At 34.8% G+C, this 18,007-nt stretch overlaps 2 protein-coding genes across 3 annotated transcripts in view; one reads left to right on the top strand and one right to left on the bottom strand.

The window, feature by feature from the left end:
* ESCO1 (establishment of sister chromatid cohesion N-acetyltransferase 1) overlaps window positions 1-18,007 on the bottom strand; it is a 1,212,023-nt gene that overhangs the window by 1,121,891 nt on the left and 72,125 nt on the right. The gene's annotated exons all lie outside the window — the stretch shown is intronic.
* RBBP8 (RB binding protein 8, endonuclease) overlaps window positions 13,316-18,007 on the top strand; it is a 96,507-nt gene continuing 91,815 nt past the window's right edge. The window contains exons 1-2 of one of the 2 annotated variants that reach the window (XM_049698127.1): window positions 13,316-13,488; window positions 16,431-16,464. The gene's annotated coding sequence lies outside the window, so the exon portion shown is untranslated. The remainder of the gene's footprint in view (window positions 13,489-16,430; window positions 16,465-18,007) is intronic. The other variant, XM_049698128.1, reaches the window with a different exon arrangement.

Here is an 18,007-nt window from a genome sequence, read left to right as displayed (position 1 = left end):
CAACCTGATATGTACTAAATAATCTCACGCTGGCAAGTGCTGAGTGATCAGGGGTAGATATATAATCTCAATTCTGTCAATCTGATTCTCTGTCCTGGGGATTTGGAATTGGAACCCAATTCTAATCCGCTAAAGCTGCTTGCTTAAACTGACTTGCTATAGAGAGGACTTTTTTCCCCCAATAAACACTAAGAAGCAAAAGTAACAAAGGTAAAACTTATACTATTTTAGAGACAAATACCAGTGCTATGGGCTAAATTATGTTACCTCCCAACACCCGAATTCATGTGTTGAAATCATAACTCCCAGTACCTCAGAATATAATTGTATTTGGAGATAGATTTTTAAAGAATTAAATTAAAATGAAGTCATTAGGGTGGGCCCTAATCCAATATGACTGGTGTCCTCATAAAACCAGGAAATCTGGATACAGATACATACAGAAGGAAGACATGGGGAGAAGATATCCATCTACAAGATAAGGAGAGAGGCCTGGAACAGATTCTTCCCTCATGGCCATCAGAAGAAACCAACCCTGCTAACGCCTTGATTTCAGAGTTCTAGCCTACAGACTGTAAGAATATAAATTTCTGTTTTTTAAGTCACCTAGTCTGTGGTATCGTTATGGCAGCCTTAGCAAACTAATAAAAACATAAAGGGATGTGTCTTTGTTTGAGTTGCTTAGGATAGAGTATAAAACCCTGAGGGTGTAAGTATCAGAAGAGATAGAAACAAAGGAGATAGTAAAGCTGCTCTGCTGACATCAGAAACAATTATTTCCCTCCAGAAAAGAGAAGGAGAAAGAATTCAGCAGGGAAGTTTGAAGTGGAAGGACTATTGCGGGTGAAGGTCCAAAGGAAATTTCTCAGAAGTGGTTAAAAATATTCTCAGCAAATAGTACTGATTATATTGCTGTGATATAAACTCCAAAATCTTCAACAAAGTCTATGACATGGAAACAGGGACCCAGAGCCAGAGGTGACCAGGAGAGCATCAGCCTGGCATTCTCCCACCCCCTTATCTCACTGGCCCTCACTCAGAAATCTGTAGAAATCTCATAGAAGTCTCCAGAGCCTCAATGCGTGTGGAATGTGGTTCATGCCAATATTATCTAAATCTCAAGTCCTGGGATATTTTAGCTGACATTTGGATCTGCAAAGAACGGAAAATGAAGTAGATAGGCAGATATATGCAGAAATGAAAGACCCGTGTGCCCCAAAGAGGGAGAGAATGAGAGTAATGAGGCTGTCTGTTTCCTGGTTCAAATTCCTCATTTGGCCAGACTGACTCCCTGCTTTCAAAATACCTACATCCCTTTATTCTTCTTAGGATACCTTTATAACCTCAAAATAAATCTCTGCCTTTTTTGGCTTAAAGTATCTCAAGTTAGTTTCATTTGTGACAAAAGAATTTAACTAAGATTTGTAAAACACATGTAAAGGGGTATGAAAAATAAACAGCAAAACCAGGTAGATAATTATGGGAGGTTTTAATCACACCTGCTGCTATTCCAGGGAGAATATTTGATATTACAACATACAGTCAGTATTGGTGCCATCTCATTTTTCCAAACTAGTGTCCTGCAGAATACTTCACATGGTAGTAGGTAGGAGGTTAACAAGTATGATAGTATGCTATAAAAAAAAGAGTGTTCTCAGGTCAAATATGTTTGGGAAATACTAACAGAATAAATAGCTTGTGAGAAGTAGAGGAAACTTTTTTTTTTTTGGAGGGGGTGAATATAAAACTCTTCTTTCCCACTCACTGAGTGGCAGAAAAAAAACAAGTATGTTATTGAAAGGAACTTTTAAAAGTAATTATTGCCTTAACAATAACACATATAAAAAAAAGTAGCTAAATAATAGAAAAAATATCAATTTGAGGATCAAAATCTAGTTCACCTCTAAGGCAGTATAATGTAATGATTAAACACATGAGTTCTAGAGATGAGCTGCCAAAATCTCTTTAACTGGGACTTTCCTGGTGGTCCATTGGGTAAGACTCTGCACTACCAATGCAGGTGGCTTAGGTTCGATCCCTGGTTGGGGAACCAGATCCTGCATGCATGCTGCAACTGAGTCCGCATGCCGCAACTAAAAGATCCCACATGCCGCAACAAAGATCCAGCATGCTTCAACTAAGACCCGGTGCAGCCTAAATAAATAAAATTAATTAATTAATTAATTTTTTAAAAAACGGTTTATTTCCTCATCTCTAAATATTTTAACACCTACCTTATAATGTTTTATGATAATTAATGAGTTATTGTATAAAAAGTGCTTAGAGGTGACAAGTACCCTAAATTATTAGTTATTATTATGAAAAAGCTATAGTCCCAACACAATATTGAAGGAGAACAAAGTTGGAGGACTGTCACTACTGGACTTTAAGACTTACTATAAAGCTACAGTAATCAGGACAGTGTGGTATTGGCAAAAGAATAAACGAGTAGATTAATGGAACAGAATAGAGCTGAGAAATAGGCCCACATAAATATAGTCAACTGATATTTGACAATGGAATAAAGGAAATACAATGGAGCAAAGAAGAGACTTTTCAACAAATTATGCTGGAACAACTGGACATGCAAAAATATGAATCTAGTCACATACCTTACACTCTGCACAAAAAGTAACACAAAATGAGTCATAGACCTAAATGTTAAATGTAAAACTATAAAATCTTAGATGATAACATAAGAAAAACCTAGATGACCGTGGATATATCAATGACCTTTTTTCAGCTAAATTGAGGTGATAATTTGATACATATATATATACATTGTAAATGGATTCCCACCATCAAGTTAATTAACACATCCATCACCGCATATATTTACCTTTTTATTTATTTTTTAATTTTTGGTGAGAACACTCCAGTTTCACCTTTTTCAGCAAATTTCAATTATACAGTACAGTATTATCGCTATAGTCACCATGTTATATTTTCTTATGTCTTCAGACTTTATTCATCTTATAACTGAAAGTTTGTACCCTTTTACCAGCCTTTCCTATTTCCCCAACCCCCGAGTTCCTGGCAACCACCATTCTACCCTCTTTTCCTATGTGTTCAAATTTTTTTAAAGTGACATCATGCAGTATTTGTCTTTGGCTTATTTCACTTAGCATACTCATACTGCCTTCCAGATTTACCCATGTTGTTGCAAATGGCAGAATTTCCTTCTTTCTCATGGCTGAATAATATCCCATTTGTCTATTCTGTCCCATTGATCTATGTGTCTGTTTTTTTTTTTGTCTTTTTTTCCCCTATGTGTTTATTTTTATGCCAATATCATACTGCTTTGACTACTGTAGCTTTGTATATAGTTTGAAATCAGGGCTCATGATGCCTATAGCTTTGTTCTTCTTTCTCAAGATTGCATTGACTACTTGGGGTATTTTGTGATTCTACACAAATTTTAGGATTGTCCCATTGCTGTGACAAATGCTGCTGGAATTTTGATAGGGATTGCATTCAATCTGTACTTTGGGGAGTATGTACATTTTAACAATATCAATTCTTCCAATCCAGGAACATGGAATATCTTTCCATTTATTTGTATCTTCTTCAATTTTTTTCATCAATATTTTATATTTTCAGTGTACAGATCTTTGTCCTCCTTGGTTAAATTTATTCCTGAGTATTTTATTCTTTTTGATGCAATTGTAAATGGGATTGTTTTTTTAATTTCTCTTTCCATTAGTTTGTTGTTAGTGTATAGAAACTCAACTGATTTTTGTATGTTAATTTTGTATCCTGATAATTTACTAAATAAATTTTTTAGTCCTAACAGTTCTTTTTTTTTTTTTTTTTTTTTTTTGGTGGAGTCTTTAGGGTTTTCTATATATCATCTGCATATAAAGACAATTTTACTTCTTCCTTTCTTATTTTCATGCCTTTTATTTCTTTTTCTTGCCTTGTGCTCTGGCTAGGACTTCAATTACTATGTTGAATGAAAGTGACAAGAGTGGGCATCCTTGTCTTATTCCTGATCTTAGAAGACAATCTTTTAGTTTTTCACTGTTGAGTATGATGTTAGCTGTGGGCTTGTCATATATGGCCTTTATTATATTGAGGTACGCTCCTTCTATACTCAATTAGATGAGAGTTTTTACAATGAAAGGATGTTGAATTTTGTCAAATGCTTTTTAGATATCTACTGAGATGATGATATGATTTATATCCTTCATTTTGTTTAATGTGGTGTATCACATCTATTGATTTGCATATGTTGAAACATCCTTACATTTCAGGAATAAATCTCACTTGATCATGATGTATAATTCTTTTCATGTACTGTTGAATTCGATTTGCTAATATTTTGTTGATGAATTTTGCATCTATACTCATCAAGGATATTGGCCTGTAATTTTCTTTTCTTGTAGTGTCTTTTCTTGCTTTGGTACCAAGACAATGCTAGCCTTATACGATGAGTTTGGAAGTATTCCCTCCTCTTCAATTTTTTAGGAGAATTGGAGGACTGGTATAAATTTTTCTTTCAGTGTTTGTTGGAATTCACAAGTGAAGCCATCTGATCCTGGGCTTTTATTTGTTGGGAGGTTTTTTATTACTGATTCAATAAGTAACTGGCCTGTTCAGATTTTCTATTTCTTCGTGATTCAGTCTTTTTTTTAAAAAAAAATATATGATCTTTTTTATTTATCTTTTTTTAAAATATTTATTTATTTCGTTGCACTGAGTCTTAGTTGTGGCAGGCAGACTCCTTAGTTGTGGCTCGTGGGCTCCTTAGTTGCGGCACTCAGGCTCCTTAGTTGTGGCATGTGAACTCTTAGTTGTGACATGCATGTGGGATCTAGTTTCCTGACCAGGGATTGAACCCAGGCCCCCTGCATTGGGATCACCACCGAGCCACCAGGGAAGTCCCTGTGATTCAGTCTCGATAGGTGTACGTTTCTAGGAATAACCATATATTCTAAGTCATCTGCTTTGTTGGTGTATAATTGTTCATAGTAGTTTCTTAATAATCCTTAGTATTTCTGTTATCAATTTTAATGTTTCCTTTTTCATTTCTGATTTTATTTATTTTAGTGTTCTTTCTTTCTTAGTTTAGCTAAAGGTTTGTCAATTTCTTATCTTTCGAAAAAACCAGCTCTTAGCTTCACTGATCTTTTATATTGCCTTTTTAGTTTCTATTTTATTTATTTCTGCTCTGATATTTGTTATTTTCTTTCTTTGTTAACTTTGGGCTTACTTTGTCCTTCTTTTCCTAGTTCCTTAATATGTAAAGTTAGGTTGTTTATTTGAGATCTTTTCCCATAATATAGGTGTTTATCACTATAAACTTCCCCCTTAGAACTGCTTTTGCTACAACCTGTAAGTTTTGGTATGCTGTGTTTCCATTTTCATTTGTTTCATGACTTTTTAAATTTCTCTTTTATTCTTTGAGCCATTGGTTTTTCAGGAGTGTGTTATTAAATTTCCACACATTTGTGAATTGTCTAGTTTTCCTCCTGTTACTGAGATCTAGTTTCATACCATTGCGGTCAGAAAAGATACTTGGTATGGTTTCAATCTTCTTACATTTGCTAAAGTTTGTTTTCTGACCTGTATGTGATCTATCCTGGAGAATATCTCATGTGCACTTGACAAGAATGTGTATTTTGCTGCTGGATGGAATGCCCTGTATGTCTGTTAGCTCCACCTGGTCTAATGTGAGTGGAATGTGCTATATATGTCCATTAGGTTCATCTGATCAAACGTGTAGTATAAGACCAACATTTCATTGTTGATTTTCTGTCTGGATGTTCTATCCATTGTTGAAAGTGGGGTACTGAAGTCCTCTACATTTTTTTTCCCAAATGAGTGAGAATGTTACTGGGAGTGGGATTAAAGTTTAAGGAAAGTAAACCATGAAATGTCAGAACCAAAAAGGACCTCGGAGAGTATCTAGCCCAAAGCCCTTATTTTACAGATACAGAAGCTAATGCTTAGAGAAAAGAACAAATTTGCTCAGGTCACCAAGTCAAATAGAATTTGGTTGAATTCATGCAATATACATTTATTGAATGCTGACTTTATGCCAGGAAGACCTTATGCTAGGTGTTGGAAGTACATTGGAGAACAGGCAGACATAGGCCCTGACCTCACTGAGTTTGTTTTTTAATTGAGCTATACTTGACATATAATATTTTATTCGTTTCACATGTACAACATAATGATTTGATATATGTATATATTGCAAAATCATCACCACAATAAGTCTAGTTAACATCCATAACCACACATAGTTACTCATTTTTCTTTTGATGAGAACTTTTAAGATCTACTCTCTTAGCAACTTTCATATATACAGTACAGTTTACAGCTTTTTAGTTTGCTGTGGTCCCACTTGTTTATTTTTGCTTTTGTTGCCTTTGATTTTGATGTCGAATGCAAAAAACATCACCAAGACCAATGTTAAGCTGCTTACCACCTATGTTTTCCTCTGGTAGATTTATAGTTTCAGGTCTTACATTCGAGCCTTTAATCCATTTTGAGTTGAGTTTTTTGTATAGTGTTATACAGTTGGTACAGTTCCACTCTTTTGCATGTGGCTGTCTAGTTTTCCAAGCACCATTTATTGAAGAGACTGCCCTTTCCCCACTGTACATTCTCAGTTCCTTTGTATTAAATTAATTGACAACATGCATAAACTCCCCTAATATTACTGTACTGCTGTGTATTTCTCCCTACAAATCTGTTAATATTTGCTTTATATATTTAGGTATTTATATATTTATGTTGGGTACATAAATATTTACAATTGTTATAACTTTTTAATGAACTGACACTTCTATCATTATATAATGACCATCTTTGTCTCTTATTATAGTGACTGACAACTTATTATAGTGTCAGACTGACAACTTATTTGTCTCTTATTATAGTGACTGGCAACCTCTGCTTTATTTTGGTTTCCATTTGCGTAGAATATCTTTTCCCATTCCTTCACTTTCAGTCTATGTGTGCCCTTAAAGCTGAGGTGAGTCTCTTTGTAGGCAGCATTAGTTAGTTGGGACATGTTTTTTAATTTATTCAGCTACTTTACGTCTTTTGATTGGATAATTGAGTCCATTTACATTTAAAGTAATTATTGATAAGTATGGACTCACTATTGCCATTTTGTTCATTGTATTCTGGATATTTTGTAATTCCTTTGTTCCCTCTCTTCCTCTGTGATTTTCTGTAGTGGTATGCTTAGATTCTTTTCTCTTTCTCTTTTGTGTGTCTACCATAGGTTTTTTGCTTTGTGGTCACCATGAGGCTTACATAAAACATCTCATAGTTAAAACAGTCTGTTTTAAGCTGATAACAACTTAACTTCAAACACATACTAAAGCTCTACATTTTTATTCTCCCCCCCCAGCCAACATTTTGTTTTTGATATCACAATTTACATCTTTTTACCTTGTGTATCCATTAACAAATAATTATAGTTATAGTTATTTTTAATACTTTTATCTTTTAACCTTCTTACTATATTTATAAATGAGTTACCTACCACCATTACAACATTAGAGCATTCTGAATTTAACTATATATTTTACCTCACAAATTTTAGTATGTTGTGTTTTTATTACCATTTATCTCAAAATACTTCCTAATTTCCCATTTTATTTCATCATTGACCCATGAGTTATTTAAGAGTGTGTTACTTAGTTTACAAATATTTGGAGATTTTCCACACATTATTCTTGTATTGACTTCTAATTTAATTCTCCTGAGCTCAAAAACATACTTTGTATGACTTGAATCTATTTAAATTTGAGACATTTTAGAACACAGAACATGGTCTAACTTGGTAAATGTTCCAGGTACATTTGACGAAAATGTGCATTCAGTTGTTTTTAGGCTGAGGGATCTACAAATGTCAATTAAATCAAGATTATTGATAGTGTTGTCTTCTACACTTACTGATTTCCTGTCTATTTATGTATCAATTTTTGAGTAAGGGCTGTTGAAATCTCCAAATACAGCTACTAAATATAATTATTGATTTGTTCTGTTATCCTTTCTGTTCTATCAGCCTTTGCTTCACATATTTTTTATTTACATGATTAGATGCATAAATGTGTAGGATTATTAGGTTTCCTTGATGAATTCACCCCTTTATCATTTTGAAATCACCCTTTTTGTCCTTAGTAATATTCTCTGATCTAAAACCTATTTTGTCTGATTAATATACTCCAGATGTCTTTTGATTAGTATTAGCATGGCATATTTTTTTGATCCTTTTACTTTTAACCTATCTGCATCTTTATATCTAAAAATATGTTTATTGAGGGGAGTACACAGTTGGGTTTTGCATTTTTATCCAATCTGACAATCTCCATAAGACCACTAAACTCTACCTGAGGAATCCCTCTCTTCTCCATGGCCTGGATACTCTCTCCTGGCAGTAAGCTGAAGTGATTGTGGGACTCACCTTGTTTGTTTACTCTCTCTCTAGAGATAACTGTTCTTTGTTGACTGATGCACAATGTCTTGAAAACCATTGTTTTATACATTTTACCCTTGTTGCTTTTTTAGGTGGTAGGATAAATCTGATTCCTATATCTTCATCTTGGCTGGAAGCAGGAATATTAATGCTTCACTCTTAATGTTATAGCACCTACAACCTTCTTCAAAGGAACGTTCTCAGGTTACTAGAACCACTTCTCATGGAGAGCTGAAAGTGCCTGGAAGTTTACAAATCCCTGGAGCAGCCAGTAGGCAGTGACTGGTTCAGGAGTATGAAAGCCTTTTCCTTTGCCTCTAGGTGGGATAAATTCTTTCTTTGTAATTTATGGTCTAGAGCTCCCTGGCACCAGGCTGAGCTGAAATCATACCCTTGCTTTTCTTATTCTCCTTTCTGGTCCTTCCTTCCTCACTCCCTAACTAGTTTCATATCGGAGCATATTTCTAATAAATCACTTGAATGTGAATCCATATTTCAGTGTCAACTTTTGGAGAATATACAACCAAAAATTAACTTGCATTTTAAAATTTCTCTTCTGTAAAATGTCTCCTTGATTGGTCTATCTTGCTTTTGCTCCCATATTTTTTTGAATTGTTCACTTGCCCAAAAGAACTTTCGAATAAAAGTGTTGAGCTGAATAGATATTTAGAATATATCCAATCACACTCCCTCATTTAATAAATGAAGCAATTGAGGCTCAGGATGTTAAATAAATAACTAATCCATGTTTCCATACTCTAAGGACAATTGAGGCAAGCTCAAAATCAGGTTTTCCTGATTTGGGTTTATTCAGGTAAAACATGCTCTTAACTTCATTGTAATCAGGTTTTACTAGCTGTTGGATAGTATGTTGCAAACCTTTACTTATGAATATTGGCAGATATGAATGTTTATGCAAACTTTTTCTGCAGGTGCACGTTTGTACTTGTACCAGTTTGACTGCCTTTCTCATTTTATGATCTGTGAACATTAACCCTTGGTAAAGGGTAAAGTGAACACTTGCATTTAAGAAAATCTTTTAAATTTAAATCTAAAACCAAAAACTAATCATATTCACATCTCTTTCTCTCCTCTTCTCTCTCTCTCTCTCTCCCCCTCTGCCCCACTTCCCTTTCCTTCCCTCAATCATAGGCAATATGAATTTGAAGTAAAAATCACAGAGTCTTCAATAACTTACTAGTGTGCAGTGACCCTATAGAGTGCTGTGGTCTTGGGACTGGTGGCCATGTTGAACTTTAAGCAAAGAGAAGAAATGGAGCTACTTCTGGATTCCATATTTCATCTTTTTCAATTTATTCTTATTTTGTAACACATCCTTCAGTACTTTCTTAATTTTACTTCCTGGTAGATTTCCTCAATTTTATCTTCCAACTCCTGTTGGCTTTATTTCTGCCTGCCACCATATTTTTACTTTCCAATATCTCTTTTTTATTCTCCAAAAGTTCCACTTTTAGATAGACTTCTGTTCCTGTTTCATGTATTCAGTATCTTCTCGTTTCTTTGAAGAAATTCTTATAGTGGATATTTTAAATTATTATTATTATGTTCCCTACACTATTTTCTGTAAGTTCTTTTTATCTACTAGTTTCTTTTTGTCTCTTTCATGTTAGATACTCTCTGTATCTTAGAATGAGGCATAAAAATACTGATTTGCAACTCTGTGTGCCTAGGTGGGACTTATTTATTTATATTAGGGTGATATTGACTGGTAGACTTAACATTAGAGTAGGGTTTCTCATCTTTGGCACTACTGACATTTTGGATCAGAAAATTATGTAGGGAAGCAGTGAGGGAGGTAGAGGATGTGCTTTTCTGCGCATTGTAAGATGTTTAGTAGCATCCCTGGCCCTTATCCAAAAGATGCCAGTAGCACAACTCTCTTCTACTTTCCCCAGTTGTTTACAATAAAAAATTTCTCCAGATAGTGCCAAATGGCCCCTAGGGGCAAAATCATCCCTAGTTAATAACCACTGTCTTAGGGTGATGAGAGTCTTGAGAGTTTCTTGGAGAGAAATTCTCCAGTTTTCTGCTTTCAGAGTGAGGAGTATGAACCTGGTTATCAGCATTCAGAAGCCATGCAGCGGAATGGATCTGGCCATCTCACTATTCAATTTGGAAACTCTGACCTAATCTCTGTGGTAGGCAGAATAATGGTCTCTCAAAGATGTCCACATCCTAATCCTGGGAACCTGTGAATATGTTCTGTTACATAGTAGAGGAGAATTAAGATTGCAGATAAAATTAAGGTTGATAATCAGTTGACCTTAAAATGGGGAGATTATTCTGGATTATACAACTGGATTTAAATATGAAAGAGGAAGGCAGCAGAAGCAATGTCAGAATGATGCAATGTAAGAAAGAGTTGACTGGCCATTGCTGGCTTTGAAGATAGGAAGGGGCCATGAGCCAAAAACACAGGCAGCCTTTAGAAGCTGGGAAAGACCAGAAGATTCTCCCCTAGAGCTTCCAGAAAAGAATTCAACCTGGCTGACTCTCTATATCTTAGAATGTCAACCCTGCTGATTTCAACCCAGTGAGACCCACTTTGGACTTCCGACCCCCAGATCTGTAAGATAATAAATATGTGTCCTTTTAAACCACTAAATTTCTGACAATTTGTTACAGCAGCCTTATGAAACTAATACAGTCTCATTACTTTACCATTTACCCTCAGCTCTGCCTGGTATTCTCAAGTCCAAAACCAACCTGGGACAATCTCTCCCAGCATGAATCAACAAGTCCTACCTGTCTTTCATCAACGTTGAAGAGGGGCAGTCTCCAGGCTCCTGGGCTGGGGAAGGGACCTAGGGAGCAAACTGTTGCTTAAGCATATTTTCAACCAATCCTCTACTTCAAATTCCCCCCACCCCTGCCCAATACCCAAAGACTATTTAGAGGTACCTTATGCCTCCAATTCCTGAAGTTTTGCAGGATTCTGCGGAAGAGATAGACTTTTTGACTTCCGACCCTATTTTCCCAACCAATTATGCAACCTTGCTAATTTTCACAAGCTACACTCTAGAGCAGGGGTTAAATCCAGCCTGTCACTTGTTTATAAAATTTTATTGGAACACAGCCACCCCATTCATTGACTACTCTTTATATCTGCTTTTGTGCTACAATGTTAGAGTTGAAAAGCTGAAACAGAAACAATCTGGCCCACAAACCCTAAAATACTTAATCTCTGATCCTTTATGGAAAAATCTGCTGACACCTGCTATAGAAAATAACCTTATTACTAAGTGTTGAGGTCATGGTGTCCTCAGGTACCTAAAACTTTTGTTACTTCTATCAAAGGCATTCTTTTTATTGTTCCCTCAACCTTTTGTTATCCTGCAGATAGCAATCTTTGGTCATGGTTAAAAAGGAAAGTCTCTAAACCAATCTCCTTTGTAATCTCCTATACTCAGTCACACTTGCTCCCTTTTCTGTGCTACTACCTGAGTTATTCTAATTACAGTACTTAATGCAGTTTGATTCATATAACACTTACTAGTTGTGATACCCCTGGGATCTAGCAAGTGTTGTCCCTGAGTAGATATTTCCTCAATAAGCATTTAGTAAACACTTTCTAAGTGTCTGTGCTAGACACTAGAGATACAAAGATGAATATGGCAACTTGTGATTAATATAGTCTATTTAATTAGGTACAAAAATAGAAAAGAAGCTGAGCACCAGAGGCTGAGCCCATGTCCCTGCAACAACTGCAGCAGGATCACTGTAAGTATCAATACTTGGATAACACCCCAGACCTACTCAATCAGAATCTCTGGAGGTAAGGTCCAGTAATCTCTGGAGGTGAGGTCCAGTATAAACTTCAGGTTATACTTAAGCAGGGAAGTTGTAGAATCACTCCATCAGCAGATAGAAAAGACTGTTTCTAAATGTGTATCATGAGAGAGTAAGAACAAATCTCATATGATCTCTCTTAATACAAACCAATTTTTGTCAAAATGTGATCTTGTGTTGCTCACTTCCTCCATCCAAATGATTAGTAGACGTATTTAACTGGGAATCTGGACATTGCTCCCATCTCTTACTAAATTTGTCTTTTTTCACCATTGTAACCCTTTACCTGGCACAGTTCCTGGCATATAGTAGTTATCATGAATTTGTGTTCAACTGTTGAATATCCAAAGTAAAACCTCTCCAAGTTGTCCTAGTATGTAGAAATAGGAGTTTTTCCCATTTTAAAACTGGAATGGTATGAGGATCATTTGAGTACAAGAAAGATAACACACCCAGACAAATGTCTGGTCAATCCACATCTTGTTTTCCTCCCTCTAGAAATGCTTCCTTCAAACTCTCAGGGCCACTGCCCTTGTGGGGAATATCAACACCCCCTCAAAGCTGAGCTAGACCAAGTGGACTAGTGGAAAGGTCAGGCATTATGGATTCTTCTTCATTGTAATCTCTTTCTAGAGGCTTTAGTCCGCAGAGCCATGGAGTACATTTAAAAAAGGATTACCTACCTCTGAGGATGACAGACTCTCAAGTTATCTACAATGAGAGGTGTATAACAATGGACGCTTGCTGTACCTGACACAGATCTACCCCTCCCACTAGAACTCTGAATTATTTTGCTGGAGGCTACAACATTCTGAGCAGTTTGTTGGGAGTTGACGGGAGGTGGGGATAACTCACCTGGTACAAGCTTAGCAGAGCTGAGCCGCTGCAGCTTGTTGGGCTAGCCTTTGATGCAGACTGGTTGGACGGGTTCTGGATCTAAAGAAGAACCGGTCTGACTGGCCTGTTGTGCCAACATACTCTGGTGTGATTCCATGTTCCACAGACGGTAGAAACCTGCCCAGCCAGTTAAATGAAAGGCATATTAGGTTATCCACTGCACGCCTTATATAGCTTAGATGCAGCAGAACTCTTCCACATAGCAGTAGTGTCTAGCAAACTCTAGCGTGGTCCACAGAGGTGTCTCCCACTGATTTAGTGTGTAAGTTCATAGCTTCAGGGAAAGTCAGCAGTGAAACACCTGCTTTTGGCCAAGAGCAGAAGTTTTCTAAACAAATGGAAGGGTAAGTTAATATACTTTTTATCTTTCTCTATTTTCTATGCACTTTTAGAAGTTTAAGTTCAGAAATGATGTTTAAGAAGATATCTATTTTTAACATGGTAATACCTGCATTATATCTTTTATATAAAGCTGGTTAGATATTGTTTTATAATACTTGCATATATGTTCATTGATTTGTTTGGATAAAGGTTATTTGATATATAATCACTTCTGCTATACTTTTTGTAAGTTGGGCATGGCTATGGTCATTAAGAAAGCTGGGTTGAATAATTTTGCTAAATATATTTCACCTATTAATGTAATGTTGCATCTTAAGCTATCTACTTCTTTGATAATATACTATTATGTTTTACAGGCTGTTGCTATATGGTAACATTTTATATGGCAAATCTAATTGTGGATAAAATAATTGCCTTTTTAAGGCATTAAAAAAAATAGTGCTGGCCTGCTTGGTGATCCTCAGCACATTAAAAGAACAATTCACAGCAAGAAGTGAGGAGTGTGAAAAACAAAGATTGTGGAATCTGGTAACTGATTAACTATTGGAGCTCAAAAGCACTTGCTGAGCTGAATAGAAAGGAATGAAGACAGGTTTTGTCATGCCTATTAGGTCTGAAAACCTTTTTAGGTTAAAGAATATTTGGATCTTCCTTTAATTTATATTATATTTTAAAATAATTCTTTTACCTCTCTTTTTCATTGATCCAATTAATTTATTTTAGTAATTTGTGTCACTTAAAATGAAAGTTATAAATCCCTTTAGATTTATTTTGGCATACCCTTAGTTATTAATATTAGGAACTGAATGTACACACCTTCTGGGCATTCAATCTAACATAACAGCTGACACAGGAACTTTACCTGGGAATTAAAAATTGCTTTTTAAAACAGATTTATACTAAATACTTTCCCTTCAAGGACTATCTGTAGGCCATCATATGACTTGCCTTGAACTGAGCAAGACTGATGCATCCTTTTCATTGGCCCTTTAGAGTCTTCACTTTGTCATTACGTTCAGACTCAAAGGCTATAAGAGTTTCTTCAGGATGTTAATAAAGAATTTTTAAAAAGTGAGAATAAATGTTCAGATGAGATTTCAGTTTTTGCAGGGAAACCTTTTGGATGCTTGCCTACTCCAAGGCAATCCTGCATAAAACTTCTGATATTCAGCTGAATTTCTAAAAAGCTATGTAATGTTGAACCTCCAAAAGGAATGTGCTGATTCAGCAAACCAAAAATTAATTTTATTCAGCATAAACTCTATTTGGACAATTTTTGGAGAATATGGACCAAAATTTTTAGTTAGTTGAATTTTTCTCTTTTCAGTTAGTTTTCAGGCTAAATATAAATATATGTCAATAGAGTATAGTTTTAGTGGTTCTGGTAACTATATTATATATAGTAACTTAAAATTTTTAGATCTTACTATGTTTAAAATACAGGGCTTACTCTTCAAAGATTAACTCAATTTGGGATTCCAACTTATTTATTAAGTGGTTTTTATGTTTATGGTTTTGAGGAAAGCTATTTAGGAACTAGATATATATTTCATATAAAATTTGTGGGTAAAATTTCAAATCTAACTCTACATTTTGGGGGAGGAGTCAACAGTTTTCACTTAATGGATTTTTAGTTTCAAATATATGAAAGTTCTATTAAATACGACTTTTATGTATTTTCCATATATTGATTCCTTTAAAATACTGATACATTGTGATGTTTTGATGAAAATTAAGGATATATGGATTTACCTATCAAATTAGGAGTCTGTGTTTGTACATGTGTGTGTGTATGTATTTTATATAGCCCTGCATTATCTGAGGGCCCAGGTCAAAAATTGTTCTAGTCATTTAAAAATCTTTTTATTCTCTAAGTCTAGTTAGGGATGCATTCCTTTGTCTTTATTCCTGGCAACAGTTTCACACAATGACTCTTTTTGTCAACCATGCTAGCTTTCTTTACAACTATAACCTCTTTCCTTCCTGAATATATTCATGTGTTTCCTACCAAAAGCACTTAGAATCATGACATTTTTGAGGTAGAAGGACTCTTTAAGAATAACTAATGAATTCAACTTCTCACTTTTTAGTTGAATGAAAAGCCCCAAAACGTAGCTAAATCACTATTATACAATCTAAGGGTAGAGGTGGTACCAGAACATCCCAGCTTCCTGATAGCAGCCCAGACGAATATTTGTTTCACTGCTCTCCATTGATTCTTCTGACTACTACATGAAATCTGTTCTGTGAGTTCTAAAGGATTTGTAAAAAGGTAAAATTGTGTTGTATAAGTTATTTTAAGGAATATTTACCGAACCAAGAAATTATTTGCTTTTATATTTTAATCTATATAATTATTGCCCCCAAACTTTTTTGGTATAGTGGCCGAACTTATGGGGTTGCCATTGGCAATGAAGATGACGACCATTTCAAAACCTAATCTCTTAGTGCCATCACAAAATTGTAAATCAAAATCGTAAGAGTACCTCACATTCCTTCATATTTGCCCAGATTATTTGTGGATCCTGCTGTCATTTTCTGACTTATTATTGCTTTAAACTGTCTCAACTGTTTATTTTCTTAGCATGTATGTATTCTTGTATTGTTTTAATCACTCTTATATGGATATAGTTTAGGATTTGCCTAAGAAGGTTGTACTTCTAAAATTTGGTTAGAATTGAGATGAAAATTTCAATAAGGTTATGAAGCCCAGAATTGAAGGACTCAAAACCCATCTTAGAGGGGACAAAACCTGTTATTTAAAGCGTGAGATCTTAATAGAGTGCTTTGAGCACAAGTGCTCAAAAATGCTTTAAATGTTTTTAACTTAAGAAATTCCAAGGAAATAGGACCATAGAAAGCTTGAGAACCAAAGGCTCAGAATTTTCAATTCTGATTCTTAGAGCTAAAAATTAATTCTACTAAGCCCCTTCTCTTTTTACAGGTAAAATCTTACCAGAGGGATGTTTCTAAATTTGGTAAATTTAGTTCAGTTCAAGTGGACTCTGGAAAATAATTACTTCCATTTGTTTCTTGTCTTTACAATCAAGAGAAAAGGTAGTATATTGAAAAACATATGGGTTTTTGAGCCAAACTGAGATGGGTTTGAATACTGACTCTGCTACAAGCTAGTTTACCCTTGGGAATTATTTAACACTGAGTTCTCTTTTCTCCAACTGTAAATTAAGGAAACAAATACCATTCTCTAAGAGTTGTTGGCAAGATCAAATGAGATATTCTGTGTAAACACCTAGCAGAGTTTCTAGAACATAGTAGGTGTAGCACGTCAATATTCTTCCCCCCTCTTTAATATATAAATTTCAACAAATAGCTTGAGTAAGAGAAGTCAAAGCTTAACTTAGAATATACATTTTCTATTGGTCAGAGATAAAATTAAATCAGCAACCTTGGAAAGCATTAAGATTTAATATTGGAAAACATTTTAATCTTATTAAATTAAAAAAATTAGAAACCCATATAATTGAATCAAATTAAAGAATCACTTCAAAGATGCCTTTGTTAAACGTATTCTGAGAGCAATATACCAAGGTGATTAAAAGGCTTAATTTTAAAAAATTCAAATTTCAATCATCTATACCAAAGAAAGGAATTGTGACATAGTCCAAATTATACCTTGCTTGTGCCTAGTATCTGAGTTTTCAAAGGCATTTTACATCTACTTATATCTATTGTATTATTTCACACATCAGATTAGTTGGCCAAGGATTTCTATATGCTCTAAGGATTGTGCTTTCTACTACCGATTGAATTATTTCTTCAGGGCTCTAGAGTATGTTTTTTCCTCCAAAAGATTCTCTTAGGAATTAATTTACTGTAGGTCAATACGAAATTATATTACATTCCCTTGATAGTAAATAATGATAGGAAGAGTGAATCCAAAATTGGATGTAAGAAGATAGAATAGGATTTAACATGTTCTAAAGATATTAAATTAGCCTCAGACTGATAAATTGATTAGGAGATGGAGCCAATAAGCAAAGTTCACACGTGAGATATTCATGAAATGCATGTCATCAGCCAGAAGGGAGCTCAGAAGAGTGTGACAAAACATTTTAAGAGCTTATCTAACGAAAGCTGGGTCAATTGACACATCTTCCAATGTGTGAAGAAAGAACAGGAAAGAGGCTAGACTTCATATTAGAACCAACAAACAGATCCACTTCTAACACAAGCTGATCTTATTGAGCTCTTGCAGTCAACTTTAATTTCCTGAAAGATGTTTAACTGTTGTACAAATAAGCGTTATGTGAATAATATAATTTGAATTTGTATCCATGGTAAATGCATTGTTTTTCTCTTAAACTGAAAAGCGTGTATGTAGATGGTATACCTAAAGACAAAAGTACCACTTCACCAATTTAGCCCACTAATTATACATTCTTATTAAAACTATTAGATACATAAGCAATTTAACCTTATGTGGCTATTCATTAAATTAGTAGTTAATTTGCATTTAATTTTCATACATACAGAGTGGATATTACTATAAATAATTGAAAA

This window comes from Orcinus orca, chromosome 15, assembly GCF_937001465.1.
Source record: "Orcinus orca chromosome 15, mOrcOrc1.1, whole genome shotgun sequence".
Taxonomy (NCBI): Eukaryota; Metazoa; Chordata; class Mammalia; order Artiodactyla; family Delphinidae; genus Orcinus; species Orcinus orca.
Note: the sequence above shows the minus strand (reverse complement) of the source record. Positions and strands in the feature narration are given on the sequence as shown.